This window comes from Rhipicephalus microplus, chromosome 4 (assembly GCF_043290135.1).
Source record: "Rhipicephalus microplus isolate Deutch F79 chromosome 4, USDA_Rmic, whole genome shotgun sequence".
Lineage (NCBI taxonomy): Eukaryota > Metazoa > Arthropoda > Arachnida > Ixodida > Ixodidae > Rhipicephalus > Rhipicephalus microplus.
In genome coordinates, this window is record NC_134703.1 from 30,915,290 (window position 1) to 30,932,766 (window position 17,477).

The 17,477-nt window shown below is 46.9% G+C and overlaps 1 long non-coding RNA gene across 4 annotated transcripts; it reads right to left on the reverse strand.

Annotated features, from left to right (window-relative positions):
- Positions 1 to 1,249: 1,249 nt before the first annotated feature.
- LOC142814211 (uncharacterized) lies at positions 1,250 to 6,863 on the reverse strand. Of its 4 annotated transcripts, none has more exons than XR_012894853.1 (8): positions 5,544 to 6,863; positions 4,878 to 5,483; positions 4,641 to 4,780; positions 4,370 to 4,542; positions 4,087 to 4,288; positions 3,814 to 4,007; positions 3,542 to 3,735; positions 1,250 to 1,920 (listed from the first exon to the last, which is right to left on the reverse strand). It is a non-coding gene; the product is annotated as an uncharacterized LOC142814211 (long non-coding RNA). The 4 variants fall into 4 exon arrangements; XR_012894852.1 differs by having other exon boundaries at positions 4,370 to 4,572; XR_012894855.1 differs by having other exon boundaries at positions 4,370 to 4,572; positions 4,641 to 4,800.
- Between the last annotated feature and the right edge of the window lie 10,614 nt (positions 6,864 to 17,477).

Genomic DNA, 17,477 nt, shown 5'->3' on the forward strand with positions numbered 1-17,477 from the left:
GTCTCCCGCGCTCGCTGTTGCATTACTTTCTATCTAAATACTCAAATGGTTAAGTTTTATGCGCTGAAACCATACTTACAAATAGGAACGTTCTCCTCTGGTGATTCTAATTACGCGGCTACAATTAAGCCTGCTACTCGCATTTCGATGGCTGCGCGATGACAGATGCCCATGACGTGTAATGTGAGCGCACGGTAGAGCATCTCAAGTGGTCGAAGTTTCCGGAGCCCTCAACTATACGCCCACAGCGTGTCCTACCAGGAGTTTCTTAACGTACACCTATATCTAAGTACACGGGCCCATAGCTATCTTACCTCAATTAAAAATGAGACCACCGGTATCGAGCTTACATCGCAAAGGTCAGCAGCCAAGCATGGCCAATCTCCTAAACAGGGCAACCGGTGCGTGATCACAGCCACGTGCTGGAAATGGCGTAGAAATGCTGATCAATGACGGCCGCAGATTAGCTTACCTGTCTTTCTTGTTCCGCTTCGTTTACAACGATGGCTTATCCACGTACGACTGGACGATTGTAGAGGTTTTTCGACATAGGTCTGCTAAACACTCTTACATGCAATACTACACTACTTCTAGAAGGAATAATATTGCACGGCTTTGGACACATCACTACACATGATTGACATGACAGTATGACATGAAAGAAAAATTAAAACAAGATGCATCTAAAATATCGCACTTCTTATAGTAAAGCGAAAAGTGTACTAACGTAGCTTGCGTCAGCTAACGAAAGTTATGTTCCGGGGAAAAGGAGCGTTCTTCGGACGTTATTCTCGAAAATTTAAGCAAGCCTGTCACGTGACCTCTTGTTCATTAAGTACACAATACTGGTTCTTTCCTAGTCAACTGACCCTGTATGCAGTATCTCCAGTAGAACGACGCTGCTCAGGCCTTGTACTCTGAATAGTTTTCCTCATTAAGCAGGTCATTATCCATATTATCTGTGGATCTTTATTCAATCAGTACGCTCTCATATCTAGCAATGCCCATTTCCATCAGGTCTATATAGGACAGTTTCAATTTATATCTATATCGATCTCAATTGTCGGTTGGTTAACTAAGTGCAAAAAAGGTATCACATATGTACAACCCACAGCCGTGCTGATAATGCAAAAACGAAAAATACGTACCATTGTGCTTGTTCTTTTGGTTTAAGTCGTAGTCAAAGCGTATGAAAGTAGGGAAGTCGATGTGCGCAGGAAAGCCCCGACCATAAGAAATTTACAAAGGACAAAGCTCAGAACATTTTTATTTGCTTTTCAAGCAATGCGCGAACGTCTATTCAAGTTTACGGTCATGAAAATATCTGCTACTACACGCAATGGAATCATACATACTTTTTTAAATTACTGAATGTAGTCATGACATCATTGTGGCAACGCACGCGATTAACAGTACGAACAGGAACAACAGGAAAAGCTGAAGCCCACTGCAGGATAGCCGCGTCTGTCAGGATTCTACGCGTAAATAAAGTTCCTCCATCCAACAATTTCACTGGGCAAAGATTCACAAAGATCCGCTGGGTAAAGATTACAACACCTCGATGCCCCATACATTGGCTGGCATATTTTTTTCAATATAAGGCAACTTCCTTCACTAAACTATTTACATCCTTTCCTGCTTCTGTTAAAAAAAATGCTGCTTAGGATGCAAGATGGGGCAAGTGCTTGCGCGAAGGTGACTGGATTTTACCCGGAAAACACCCACACGCAGCGTAGACAATACAGGACACCTTACAAAGTTTTACAAATGTACGAAGACTTGACTTGTCGAGTGTCCCCGATAGAACGATCAGGCCGGACGTCGTCGCTCTTGGGACCATGCCGCGGTCGTTACCGATGTCAAGAGTGGACTGGACCAATCTTCTGCGGCGGGTCACGAGCTAGAAGACACGTTGAGATCCTGAAAGGACATTCGAGATGCCTGTTAGTATACTTAAATCAGAACAGGACGAGTTGGTAATAGAGCATATATAATTCTGCTGTGGGTGGCGCAACCCGAACTGAAACTCGGCGTTCATTCGTTTTAGTCGTCTGTCCGCGTATCACGACCCGCAGCAAAATTAAATATGCTTCCAGTTATCTTAAAACACATCGCTTTATAATTTTCACCTGCATTGGGAAACAAAGTGAACAGGAAGTGTCGCCGCAGCCAACGTTTCCGCAAGTGGACTTATTTTTGTCAAGGCAGCGAACATGCGAATACAGATTGACTGCATGAAACTTCCATTTCACCGACTTTCCTGACAGTTACCATGAGTTGCAGGCTTTTTCCTCCTGGTCGTTAGGGAAATTTCAGTCGCTTGACGCGTCTTCTACGCGCGTCAAGTGACTTCGTGCGGATTTCAAGGCAAGATTGAAATGCGCGCTTTTTGTGCCAATATAGTTATCCTTCTCTGAAATAAATTAACAAATACCGACCTTGTAGTTCCCTAATTGCGAACTTGTCAATTACTGTCGAGTTGTGCGTCGAACTTGACATACGTCGGTATCACTCGCGTAGCCGGCCGAGTATAGGGAGAAGCTATGAGGTTTTAGTCTCTAACGGCTTTTTTTTATTTGACGTGTTTGCACGTACATACATATACATTATATAAAATCAGCTTTCCTATACAACTGCATTTTGCTCAATTCCAATCTTTAGCACGCGAAGAGCAGGGACATCGCGCAGCTAGTACAGACGTAACGTTCTCGGGAACGTGCAGATTATTAGATCTTGCATAGACGTGCGTGAGGGGGGGTGCAAAGTCTGCCTTATTCATTAACTTAACAGGCAGGGGGTGCAAAATCTACCCTATACATAGACTCAATAGAGAAGGGGGCGCTACAACCCCCCCCCCCCCAAACCTGCGCACGCCTATGAGCTCTTAACGCACCACTGCCTCGTTTACACGTCTACTCGGTGAATGATGCCGTGAAGCTTTATTGCAGAAAACAGAAGCTGCGAAAAACGCGCACGGTTTGCGAGGTAAAGTTGGCAAACATGCACACGAAGGAAGAGTACAAGACACGGCGTTTTTTGTTGCCTGCATTGTTGTGGGCTTGTTTGCATGTCTTGTGTTAATTATGAAAAAGTTGTATATAGTGAGCAGCTCAGTCTTATTAACGAATAGTTCAGCACAATAAATTTTGGCGTGTATGGTTAGTCTTAGCCCTCGTCACGTAGAAACTACTAAACAAACGAAACAAAGCAACTGTGAATTTGTTTTTGTTTTGCAAACACTGTTCTTTCTCAAAAGAGATCAGTAAGGCACAGTGAGAGTGTGGAAAGTTCAGTTGCGACACCCCAACAAACGCTCATCATCTTCTAATGGCCGCTTCCGCGTGCGTACATGTATAGGCATAGCCTAAAGGAGGCTATGGTATAGGCGTTTAAAATAAATATGTTCAAAGGTAGAGAACATGTACAAGTGAACTTTATCCACATCAGTTCCTCTGTGCGGATTTCAAGGAAAGACCGAGGGTGAAATTACGCGTTTTAGATGTCAAAGATGGAGCTAAGATGAAAAAATAATACTTCTTACTTTTTACACGGGCAGCAGTAGTGTGCCGTCTGCCAGGATCACGTCATCAGCAAAGCTGTGAGAAGATGCCAAAAGCTTCGGCCATACGGCGACTGATGCCCCGGGTGATCTCAGGAACGGATAGCTTTGGAAGCAGACTGCAGGCACCAGCGCCGTGTCCTCATGGGTAATGATGAAAGACCGACACGGGGAAGCTGCAGCATATACGTCATAAATGTTATAAGCATGCATGTAAACACAGTCTGTAAGAGGCGTATGAATGTGTCACTAACCAAGCGAATTCCAAGGGTAGCCGCAGTGTTCCGTCTTCACGGATGACGTCATCAGCAAAGCAGTGCCAAAGGTTCAGCCTTGCATACGACGACTGATGCCCCAAGTGATCCCAAAAACGGATTGCTTTGGAATCAGTCTGCAGGCGCCAGCGTTATGTCCAAATGGGTAGTGATGAAAGACTTACACGGGGAAGCTGCAGCAATATACGTCATAAATGTTATAAGCATGTATGTAAACACAGTCTTCAAGAGTCGTTCGAATGTGGCACTAACCAAGTGAATTTGAAGGGTAGCCGCAGTGCGCCGTGTGCACGGACGACGTCATCAGCGAAGAACTTCGAAGGTGCCAAAAGTTCAGCCATGCATACGACGACTGATGCCCCAAGTGATCTCAGGAACGGATAGTTTTGGAAGCAGATTGCAGGCGCCAGCGCCATGTCCTCACGGGTAATGATGAAAGACCAACACGGGGAAGCTGCAAAAATACACGTCATAAATATTATAAGCATGTATGTAAACACAGTCTCTGTAAGAGTCGTATGAATGTGGCACTAACCAAGTGAATTCCAAGGGTAGCCACAGTGTGCCGTCTTCAGGGATGACGTCATCAGCAAAGCAGTGCGAAGGTATCGAAAGGTTCGGCCATGCGACGACTGATTCCCCAGGTGATCTCAGTAACGGATAGCTTACGAAGCAGTCTGCAGGAGCCAGCGTTATGTCCTCATGGGTCTTGATGAAAGCCAGAAGCATGCAGGAAAGCTACAATTAACGGCGACATCGTTAAGCACATCTGTACACAAGCGCGGTTGTGCGCAGGTGATATTTACCAAGATTAGGGCATGGTGCTTGTTGAAATATCTCCTGCTGCCAGAAGTATCGGCGATTGTATGTGAAAACGCTGCGACATGGCTATACGGTCTAACGCAACTTTCTCGTGGTCTGTGGCTGGACAGTCTTCGATCCAGAGCTAGTTCGGAAAGAGGACATCTGCAGGTCTTGGTGTGTATGAATGGATGCAAAAGTGGCTAGTTCAGCAATGAAAATGAAAACACTTAGCTACTCACCATCTCTGCAGTGTGCTGATATCCATACATTGACGCGTGAACGGTCGGCAGGACTCGGAAAAAAAAAAGCCTTGAAATAAACTTCCAAAGTGTCATGTAAGCATCGCAGTGTGAATAAAATGTGATTTACACAGCAACCATGAAAAGCAGCAATGAAAGTAATGAAACCTTGCTATATTGATGACAATACATTTTCCAGCGCGGTTAGATGAAGCGATGGAGAGGTAATGCTGGATGTCATTAGTTTTCCGCGACACCACATTTACCTCGAGCGCACTATCGCACATAGGCTACTTGACACGAAATAGTAGTCGCTTCACAAAAACATTCGAAACAGGTTAATGTCCCTAACAAAATCTCAAAAGGACACCCGTAGTATAAGGCCAGTCCTCTTCGACTCTGTCACAGACAAGACCCGATGCGGCTGCAACAGCCAGCCGCCAAAGCTGGGGGCACTGATTATAGACACCAGAACTGCAACCTCGTCAGCCTCGGATACCACTGTCAACCCACTTGCAATATTACGACTTCGGATTCACATGATGGTGCTCGTACTGATTGCCGTAGTTTGACGTCGATGTATGGCAGCCCGCAGTGACATGGCATCTGAAACGTTCAAGCAGCACTCTTTAGAAACACGAATGTAGGAACAACTGGTGTACTCACCGTGACGAGGTTCACACGCGTATGCAAACCATTCGTGTTCACAGAAGTCGATCAAAGCGAGGCACGTATCCACAGCGATGGACAAAGACTGCTCACACACGCTCATCAAGTGCAACAAGTAAGGTTGACCACCACTCACATTGGCTGCGACGGAAGCGCTGATCTACAACCTGAAGTTCCGCAGCATTAACAAAGCTATCGAGCTAACGAGGCTACTCCGTATGCCGTTTTCTTCCTCAATACCACATTTCACATAATAGGAAACCACGTGTCACTATAACTCATACTACGCGAGTATACCTAATCACGAAATAGTGGTCGAGGTCGCAACGTCATTCGGAACGGCCAAATGTCCGTGACGAAATTGAAAGAGGACGGATACCAAGCTAGTGTCGGCTACATCCTTCTCTGCGAGCTGAACCCGAAGCTATATGCGTCGCCACATCAGCGACGCAGCCCGTCCTCAAATTCCGTCACGGCGAACACCCGATGCGTGGCTGCAGCCCAGCCAGAAAAAGATTCGGGCTTAATTTTACGATGCAGCTAACTTCACACAACTTTTTGCGCGCGTAACCAAGACGCCCGGTGCCTACCAATTCGAGATTCTCAACTGACAGATTCTCTAAGCAGCGTACCACCCTTGCGAGCTCGGGAATTCCCTGTCCTCCTTGTTGACCGATGACCAAGCACTCCGTGAACGGTGACCCCACTGGTCCTCGGAGAGATGTCCACCATGAATAAAAGTTATTTGTTCAGGCAACGCCGACGGTCGGTAAACGCGCACACCGAAAAATGAGTCCACGGCAGGTATGACTTGAGTTTTGTAAGTTCTCTTCTCCGGCTTCAACGGAGCGCCATTAGCGTTAGGCCTACGATAACTTCGTGAACGAAGTTCGGTGAATCCGCCGAGCGTAGCAGGTATTTCAGAAGCTTGCGTGGATGGCGAGAATTGTCGTGCGGGAACAACTTGTGGTAGAAATAAAAGTTCGTGGCAAGTTGGTATCCACTCTTAATTGTTCATGCCGACCAGTGAGCAGTCCCTGCTATAGCAACTGGAACACATTGCCTGCGGCATTGTCCGAAGGCTTGACGGGCACGAAGCTTTCCAAAACTTTCCTTACATTTTCAATGTCCGGAGGTTGAAGCCGGTTCTTCTAGAGACAGCACGGAACACGCAAGGTAACACGGGCACCACATCGCCAAGTACAGCCACTGTCAGGGCGTAAATACGTCAGCAATGCGACGCAGAGCTCGGCAGTCAACCACAGCAAAAGTCGAGAGAATAGAGCAAAATGGCGGTTCCAGCCCTTGGAAAGATGCTGTCCGACTACGAGGGTCACGATCACATGATGTTTAAAGCATGCGTTGATATGCCCGAAAATTTTTCTTTATTCGCGCATTGGTCGTTCTTTTCTTTACGTCACTGTCACACGCCGGCACAACACCGTTGTTATCACAGCGATCAGTGGAACTGGCGATGTAGAAAAAAAATGCAACAACAAAAAAAGGCTGCGTCAGCGTGCTGTGGCCAAGAATGTAATGTTCTAGAAGCTTTCCCCGTGTTCTTCGACATCAACTGCGTAGTTGGCGCTGTCACCTTTGTTTTATCGATGGAAAATGCAGAAATCCGCGATAGCGCTACATTAACGCGAGATTTTAAAATTGCATTCGGCGCATACCATTATTTTTAAGTACTTGCGCACAGAAAGCCTGCCTCTGGTTTTCGAGAAGACGAATGTGTTACCGAACGTATCGCAGCAAGGCCGCCTTGAGATTTGCGACAACGCACTGATCACGAGCGTTGCCGCACGTTCTATAGTAAATAAAATATAAGCTCTTGTGCGCGCCACAATCCACTCATGAGGCACGCGGAGAGTGGCTGCGCCAGGATCAATCTTGTGGGTGTAAATTGAAGTACAGACGACTAAATATTTAACTACAGCGTGCGCGAGTAGCAATTTTTCGTGTCTGTCTATATATACATTATCACAATAATACCGAATGAAGTTCCAAAATAAGGTTGTCAGGTGCATTCGCACACAACTTTTTGCAACTTCGTTGCATCATATGGCGCTGACACAAAGAAATGTCGCTGCTGCGCATGATAGCTAGAAATTTGGGCGGCTGTAGCGAACTCGAAGAACAGCGCATCAGAAACATAGACGAGACAAAGGCAGGAAGACACGTAAAGGTTTTTGACTGATAACTGACGTTCGTTGTGTTTTCACGTGACCGGTTACTAGGAAACAACCCGCCACGGTGGTCTAGGGGTTAAAATGCTCGACGACTGTGGACCCGCACGTCAAAGAACCCCAAGTGGTCTATGGAGCCCTCCACTACGGTGTCCCACAGAACACCTACCAGTTGGGTGTCCCTTATAATATACGAAACTGAACGCTTTTTTTTAATAATATACGAAACTGAACACACCGCGTTGAAATGGTCCCAGGGACTGAACAGGGCAGACGTAAGTTTAGTCTCTTCACACTGACTTCCGAATAAATTGAAAGCCGTGTGACAAACTTGGCATTCAAGCAATAAAATTTCGAACGCTATATAAGAATGCACGCGAAAGTGATGTGGTAGTTTGCCGACAGCTCCGAGAAGACATGAATGCCCCAACAAATGCGCGTTTTACCAGTAACATACATATAAAATTTGCGCCGTAACCTCACTTTTAATGTCATATGAAGGCAGTTGTTCCCCATCGACATTCACATAGAACTCGCTCAAATACATTGTGTTTGACTTGCTTGGTCCCGCAAAGGTTCGCCCCGTGAAACATTCACACCGTGAAAATGTTTTTATAATCTTTTTAAGCCTTCGCAACAAGTCATAGGTGACGCTGCACGTAGCGGGCGATTATAGTTATGTGCAGTAACTCTAAGGGCAACCAGCCCCACCGCGGTGGTCTAGTGGCTAAGGTATTCGGCTGCTGACCCGCAGGTCGTGAGATCGAATCCCGGCTGTGGCGGCAGTATTTCCAATGGAGGCGGAAATGTTCTAGGCCCGTGTGTTCAGATATGGGTGCACGTTAAAAAACCCCAGGGGGTCGAAATTTCCGGAACCCTCCACTACGGCGTTTCTCATAATCCTATATATGGTGGTTTTGGCTCGTTAAACCCCACAATTGAGTAAATCAATCTAAGAGCGACCAGATAACAGTGCGTGCCGAGCGCGTGAACGTGCTGAGATAGCGCAGGCAGAAGGCGGGAGCGGAGTACCGGGCGACCGGCAGAAAGGCGGTGAAGGATGGATGGATGGATGGATGCGGCTGTACCCTTTAGATCGGGTGGCGGCTAACGCCACCTAGCTGCAATACTTAGTGAACTAACCATTAGATTTATCTTTTTTCCCATTAAATATTGAGGTTGAGGATTCGTGCTTTGCAGTGAAGGGTTTAATTTTCCTTCGTGCCTTGACTTTAGCCACCAATCAGATAACCTCCTTCTAGTTAAGTATACCCGCTTAACGTCTATTTTGCCCTCCCTGACCCTAAACCCCAGTGCTTTGAAAAACTCTGCGCCATCATCCTGAACCATTGGGTGTAGCCCTTTACAGAACATTATCAAGTGTTCGACAGTTTCCTCTTCCTCTCCACACGCACTGCATACCGTGTCTACCCCTTCGTATTTGGCCCGACATGTCTTGGTTCGCAATACTCCCGTCCTGGCCTCAAACAGTAGAGAACTACCCCGAGTATTATCATAGATCCTTTCCTTGGCAATTTTCTGCTTAAAAGTTCGATAGATCTCTAGTGCGGACTTCTTAATAATGCCAATTCTCCACATGTCAGTCTCCATTTCCTTCACTTTCTTCTTGACCGATAGTTCTTTTTGGTTTGGCCACCTGCTGCTTTCTCAGTATTTACCAGTCAATTTCCTGGTTCGCTTCCTCCATTTTGTATCGATATTCTTCATGTACAAGTAGCTGAAAACCTTTCTAGCCCAACGCTCCTCCCCCATTTCTCTCAATCGCTTCTCAAATTTTATCTTGCTGCTAGCTTCCCTGCCCTCAAATGATGTCCATCCCATATCACCTTGCACTCCCTGATTTGGTGTATTCCCGTGAGCTCCTAAAGCAAGCCTACCTATTCCACGTTGCTTAATTTCTAATCTTGGTTGAACTTCTGATCTCATGCACAAGACCACATTGCCGAACGTCAGCCCAGGAACCATGACCCTTTTCCATATTCCTCCCACAATATCATACCTATTGTAATTCCACAGTGCCCTATTTTTCATAACTGCTGCATTCCTGCTACCTTTAGTCGTCACGTATATTTCGTGTTCCCTTAGGCACTCGGTCCCATTGCTTATCCATACGCCCAAATATTTGTATTTATCTGTTATCTCTAGCGTAAGCTCCTGTATTCTAAGCTCACTGCCTTCGATATCTGATTAAAAATCAAGACTGCTGATTTTTCCTTACTGAATCTAAAATCTAACCTATCTCCCTCATTACCACAGATGTCCATCAATCTCTGCAAATCTTCCTTGTTGTCGGCCATTAGCACTATATCGTCTGCGTACATTTATGCTGGTAGTGCCTGATAAATGAGTTTTCCTTGCTTGACTAAAGAGAGGTTGAAGCCAAGTCCACTTCCCTCTAATTTGGCCTCTAATCCTTGTAGGTACATCATGAATAACAAGGGTGACAGTAGACACCCTGCATAAGTCCCCGTTTCACCTCTGTGGACTTGGATACCTGTTTTTCCCACTTTATAACTACCTTATTACTTTTATAGATTTCCTTTAAAAGATTAGTGACTTTATCGTCCACACCCAGTGTGTCTAGTGTTCCCCACAAGTCCTCTTGAACCATGCTATCGTACGCTCCCTTGATATTCAAAAATGCTAGCCACAGGGGCCTGAGTTCCTCTTCTGCTATTTCGATGCACTGCGTCAGTGAGAACAGATTGTCTTCCAACCGTCTGTGTTTCCGAAACCCATTCTGCAGTTCCCCCAGCGCCCCCTCATCTTCTATCCATGCCTGCAGTCTTTCCTTAATAATCTGTATCGCCAGCCTGTAGACCACTGATGTCACCGTTATAGCACGGAAAGTTGTTTATGTCATCTTTTTCCCCCTTTCCTTTATAAATCATGCTCATCCTGCTAAGTTTCCATCCATCAGGGACTTCACCATCGATTATAGTTTTGCTCACTGCCTCTCTCAAAGTCTGTTTAGACTTCGGACCCAATGTCTTTGTCAGCATAATTGGAATGCCATCTGGGCCTGTTGATGTACTACTTGGAACCCTCTTCTCAGCCCTTTCCCACTCTCGTTGTGAAAAAGGAGCCATTGCGCCACTTGATTCATCCCTGTCTATTGTGGTAGATAAGGCACTTCTTTGTTGAAATTTTTCTGTCAACCTTGTTCTTATATATTCAATAGCTTCGTCCCCGTCTAGCCTATCACCTTGAGCTGTAGTTATAAACCTCTGCTCTAGATTTGTTTCATTTCTTAGGGAGTTTAGATGGTTCCAAAATTTCGCAGCTGCCTTTCTGTCCTTTTTATGTACTTCTGCCAGCCACTTAGCACCCTTTCTTCTAATCTTTTCATTGATAAGGAGGGATGCTTCCCTTCTAGAGCTTAGAAAGATTTCCCATTTTCTTTCAACATCATCTGTCGGTTCACCCCGTTGCTTAGCATGTCTGTGTTCCCTAGAGGCGTCCTGACGTTTTGCTATGGCTCTCTTAATTTCCTCATCCCACCAACTTTTGGGTTTGTGTCTTCTTTTCCGAGGTGACTTCTCACGTGCCTTAGCAAGCTCTAGCCCAAACAGTCTAATTAGATTTGTGTACGTCCACACAGTTTTATTGTACTCAGTGATTACTTTCTCAATTTGTTTAGTAGCAATTTCTTTTTGTTTTTCTGAATGAAAATTTTCCTGTGGTTGCTCATCTTGTCTCCTTCCCACTTTCGCTGCTCTTCCAAAACATAGCTTGATACGTTTGTGACCACTACCCAGACTTCTGGAGCCACCTTCACCTATGTGCATTCCGCTGAGCTTATCATACATCCTATGTGACACCAGTGCGTAATCTATCGTTGACTGCAGCCTTCCTACCTCCCATGTTATTTGCCCTTCACACTTCTCGGTACTGTTGCAAATGATCAAATCAATCCAGCCCTTCACACATATCCATGATCATTTCGCCTCTTGAGTCAGTATACCCATCTATATCTTCTATGTGCGCATTCATATCTCCTAGTATAATTATCTCGCACTCTCCTCCTAATTCCTCAATGTCCTTTGATATACACTCCACCATTGCCTGGTTTTCCTCTCTGGCCTTTGCTCCTGTCCACAAGTACACCAAACCAAGGAGTGTCATCTGCCCAGCTACTTTCCCTCTTAACCCTAAATGTTCCATGCATCCCTGCTTGACTCTTCGCCAACCCACGCTCTTATGTATAAATGCACCAATTACACCCTCCTTTTTGCTGCCTTCTGTTCTATTGCAATATTCCCATACGTAGTCCGGATTGAAGGGTGGTTGCTCCATGTCCCGAAGATGTGTTTCCACAACCCCATATACCATCAGCTCCTCCTTCCTCAACTGCTCTTATATCTCTTCCCACTTTAACCTATTCCTGCCACTCTGCATGTTAATATAGCCTACGTCTGACTTAGCTCGGCTATTGTGCTTACGTTGATTTCTTCTCCCACGGACTTCGTGGGGCTTGAATATTTGTGCCCCTTTAGTTCCGTCTTTGGCTACACTGTTGACCTCAGTGTTCTGGGTCCCCCTAAAAAAGCTGCGGCTTGACTACCCATCCTATTACCGACCCTCCTGCCCGTCGCACCGCTGTAGTGAATGCCATCCTGTGCAAAGGGGCGAGCGCCGGGCTCGTACACGTCTTGGTTAACTTCCATTACGCTGTATCCGAGTTTCCGGCTCAAACCCTTGATCACACAATTGGCCTCCACTACCCTCCTTTCAATCCCACGAGGCTGCCCCCAGACCTCTGGGACTGTGCATATGGTCACACGCAAACTCCCAGAAGTTTCTCGGAGCTTACGCATCCCATCCTCTAACTTTCTTTGAAGGTTCTGATCCTTGCCCTTCAACACATCATTGAGCCCAGCATGACTAGATTTTCGCCCTCCATGCTGTTTTTTACAACCTCCTGAGCTTTGGCCAGTGCATCCACCATGCTCTTCCCTGACTGTGCCTCCACCCTGACTCTCCCATCTTCCTTCACTGTCTTGAAGACACCATCCCTAACCCTGGCCACGTTAGAGTCCCCCACCACTAGGACCCTTCTGTGCTCCGATCGCTGGCTTCCTGTTTGTGATGGCGCCCCTGTTTGCTTCACCTGTTTCGCGGTGAAACGCGTGCGGCACAGCGCCCCCTGGCCGAGCTAGAAATACCTTCTTCTTATCGCTTCAATGATTCCGCACACCATTGCGCAAGCTTCGGGGCATGCGAGCCGAAACCGAATGAGTGATTCTGTGCAGAAATATATGAATGAGGTGGCACGGGAGTTACTAGAAGCGTGTCATATCGGGAGGAGAGGGTGTGTGCGCGTCAGTGACATATCCGTGAGACTTTGGAAGGCAGAAACTGGATATCTTGATGATTTTTGGTGAAGTGAAAACGTGTAGACAATGCATTGGACTCTTGCGCTTGTGTTTGCTGGCGAAGCCTCAAATAAAGTTAGATTAAACTAGCACCCACCCTGCTTTTCTCGCCTCATGAATGTCTTGTTTTTGTGCTCCAAAAATTTCCCAATAGGTATTCACCATCTGCCTAACTAACGTCGAAGTTTTGTTAAACCTTACGAGTGCATGGCCAATCTCTTTGCTGGTAGCCATTTCATGACTACATCCCGTGTAGTCGTTTACGAAGGGGCCAGCTTTTTTTTCAGCGGAAGTGAGACATTAAGTACGCCAATTCCACATGAATTTTGATTAAATGCTTCCATAATATTTTTCTCCTACCACTGCTGAGGAAGTTCCACAAGCATCGGTGATGAGGCTACACGCTGGCCACCGACATCCACCCAACGCAGCGACAAATAAATCAGTCGAGGAGGCAAGCGGAGCACTGGTTAATCCGCTGAGAGTAATGCTGGTCATCACTCTATCATTAGTATAGTTGTCTCAAAGCGAACACCATTAGAAATAGTGGAAAAGTATAGCTTCTAATTATAGCTTCCCCTACCTGGCACATGTGCTCACTTTTTTACACGTCACCTATATCACATAGATTGCACGTCACCAATAGTTCCAAGCAGAAAAGTTTTCCCATTAATGAAGGCAATTATTTGTGTGCCTTTGCACGCCATAACGCAAGGAAAAATTTACAGTAGTTCCAGCTAGCGCTATGGGGAAAATTGATTGATATGTAGGGTTTAACGTCCCAAAACCTCCATATGATTATGAGAGACGCCGTAGTGGAGGGCTCCGGAAATTTCATCCGCCTGTGTTTTTTTAACGTGCACCCAAATGCTAAGGGGAGAGAGGGGGGAAGTGTTTATGTTTATAAGATGGAAAAGAAAAAAAGTGAGAAACTGTCTGCATAAGGGTGCGACATCTCAACAGTAGCTCACAAGGGATGGGGTGAGTAGGTATTAAAAAGATAGGATTAAAGGTATAGAGAGGGAGAAAGATGCTCTGGGACAGCGAGCGAGGACATATCGAGGGATAGGAGAGATAGGAAAGATGGAAACACGGTCACAGGAGTCCGAGGACGGGGCACCACTTGCGAGAGCTCTTGTCGGCGTCAGGAGATGGCGTAGAGCAAGTTCAGTAGGTCAGAGCTACGCTGTCGTCGGAGATCGGCGTCAGGAGATGACGTAGGGCCAGCCCAGTCGGCTAGAGCTGCGCTGACGTCGGAGATCGCGAGGGCACAACCGGTCGGCACGGAATCCAGCGAGCGAGACGCCGGGAGATAGAGCAGCTAGGCGAAAGCGTATGCTCTCACAAGCATATATACGTGCGCAGAGTTCCCCTTCAGGGGGAGGGGTGAAGATTCGTCTAAGTGCCCCCCTTACCTATTATGTATATGCACGGGGCTGGCTCTGCGCCCCCCCCCCCTCTATAGGTAACTATCTCCCACCCCCCTTCCCCCTCTGAGCATGCCTATGCTCACAAGGTACTCATTACATTACTTTGACGCTTTGAATGCCTCTTGGCATTCTCGTGACGTCAAGACAACGTCACGATTTCTGTGTCTAACTTCTGTTCAGGACAAGGATGTGATCGTGAGCCATGCGGATAATGCGGAGCCAGCGCCATCACTCGTCGAAGCAAGTCGTTGCAAGTCGTCGGTCCACTGTACGTGCGTCGATGTGTATTTAGGCGTATTTTAAATCGGGAAGTTAATTTGGCTTCTGTTGTCCGTGACCTTCGAGTTACCTTGAGTCTAAAGCAAGAGCCGTTATCCAGGCACTCAGACGAGAAGACGCACCAAGCCTATAGTTAATAAAAATGTGCTTTTCAGGCTATACATGACCTCATTTATTACGCCAGATAATGCCAAAAAAAGTAGCAGGTCTATCGCAGAGCCCCACCTCCCGATTTCGTCAGTGTATGGGGCTGAATTTGCAACTCACCCAACTCGGAGCACACCGCTCCTAATTATATGTACGTATAAGCGGCTCCCTTGTACGTCGTTAAGCCTGAACAAATGCATACGACAATAGCGGCTCACTCTGACCGCTTGAGTGTGTTGTCTGGAGAAGGAGACATTGTCGGACTCGTAAACTGTACGCTGCCCAGCACTTGGAAGTTGAGTATCGACGCGTCTGTCTTTTGTAGCGGGCTCCACTCCATCGCGGCGACGATCGGCTTCTTTCGGAGCCAGTACAAACTGGTACTGCTCTACATCTTCGTGCACGTCCTTGTGGAGATCGGCCAGTTTTATTGTGCCAAGCAGCTCATTCAAAAGGAGCCCACAGATGCCAAGAATATGTGTCTCGAAGCATGCCGAGATGTTGTCCCCGCAGTTATGGTATGCAGCTATCAGCAAGCACCCTCGCCAGTGTTTCGGGTACGGCAGAGCGGGGGGGGGGGGGGGGGTGGGCCGACATGTTCTACAGCGTCCGCAGGCGGTCGTCGCTGCTGTTTGCCGACATAGACAAGAAACATTGCTGCACGTGAAGCTGATGCATCACAACGTCTCATCGCACCTGCTCTTCAATGACTCTGACAGCGTGAACGTCTTCGTGGATTTCGAAATTGACTACCTGCCTCTTGAAACTTTTGAGGCGTCGCGACGCTTCGCGCAACCCCTTTACAAGGAATACGTTCTTCAGAACCACTACGAGATTACGAGTGACCTACGTAGGCACGCTCAACGCGGTGGTCTTTCCTTCGGCGCTGAGGCTTCCTCTTTTCGTTTACGCCTGCCAAGTGCCCGTCCAGTTCGGCATGGCCACAGCGGGCACAATGCTGACCAGAAAAGTGCTACAGGCCGGCCTGCCTCGAAGCGGAGAACATCATGCGCTTCCTACATTGCGCACAGCAGCTGATGAACAGACCGTTGCTGACGCCAATCCATGTTCGCGTGGACGCGGTCCCTTAAGGTCGCACATCTAGTCATAATAGACCAGTACGAGTGGCTGCTGAACGCGACCAAGTCCGAGTAGGACCACAACTTGGCGCATCGCATGTTTTTTGGCAGGTTATGCTTGTCGACATGCAAAGGCACTGATGGAAGTGACTCTAGGTTGCGCTGCCTGCTTCCCATATTAACTGTGGCAGAATTTTATGCGGCATTCAACTGCGCTTTTCTGGAGGTTGAAAGCCTACAACGATGCATTTATTGATTCCTAACAACTCTTGCATTGATAGCGCAGCAACTTCCCGTGTGCCTTTACAAACTACTGCGTCCCTGTATTCGTCTTACCTCTTACAGGTTGTAACACCCAACGAGCGGTGAAACTTTGATCATGTAATTCGTTATTAATGACGATTTTATCAGCGACATTCGGCAGAAAACATTGTTAAAGTTACATTCTTTTTCATTGCATGCTCACCTGTGAATCACTCGCAGGTATTTTTGTAGACAGAAAGTATTTGAGGCAATTCCACCCTGCGTGCATGCAGCCACCGACTGATTATTTTGCCGAACCCGGAAATCGGGTCTTGACCATTGTTGTTGTGAAGCCCCTTTCTCACATTTCTGCCGCACTAGTAAAATTCTGATTTTACCACTAAGGTGTCACTAAACCAAAACTTTACATCCGTCATTCTGCATCATGCGGGATATTGCCGTTGATTTCGTGTGACCACTCCATCAAGTCACGCCAGAATGATGACGCAAATTTTGACGATCAGCATAGGTGCGCGCAAGGGGGAGGAGGGGAGGGGGCCGAAGTTTCTTCCTTCTACAATAGTCTTCTCCTATGACCGTTACTAGTAACCGGGCCTATGACAGCGGGGGGGGGGGGGGGTACACAGACAATGCCTCATACACTTACTAATTAGGATGTAGGGAGAGGGCGCTGTGATGAACCTTCGCCCCCCCCCCCGTCTTAAGGGGGGCGCGTGGCTGATGATGATTTGTGGCTTTATAACGGGCGAACACGCATAGGAGTGCCTATGGCAATCAGTGACCTCGTGTCCGTGATGAGAATAATTAATATCTAATCACGCGACTTTTTGCAATGTTCGTGATCAAACGAGGAAAGTGACGCCGACGGTCACTTTTCTCGTTTGATGAAGCATGTCGTTGGGCATGTTCAGTTAACTCTACACTAGAACCAGAACCCATTTCTAACGACTATGCATAGGCGTTGTAGCGGCCGGTTGTAGCGTCTTCTGTTCGCGAGAAAACCATATGACAAATTAATTTTTATGAGGTGCGTTGCACAAGCTTGCCAGCGATGTGTATGGCTTAGATTTTGCAGATGATACTGCGGCAATTGGAGTCTTCCACCTTTCTCTGAAGTACTTTTTTTCTAACTTTTGCTGCAGCAGCG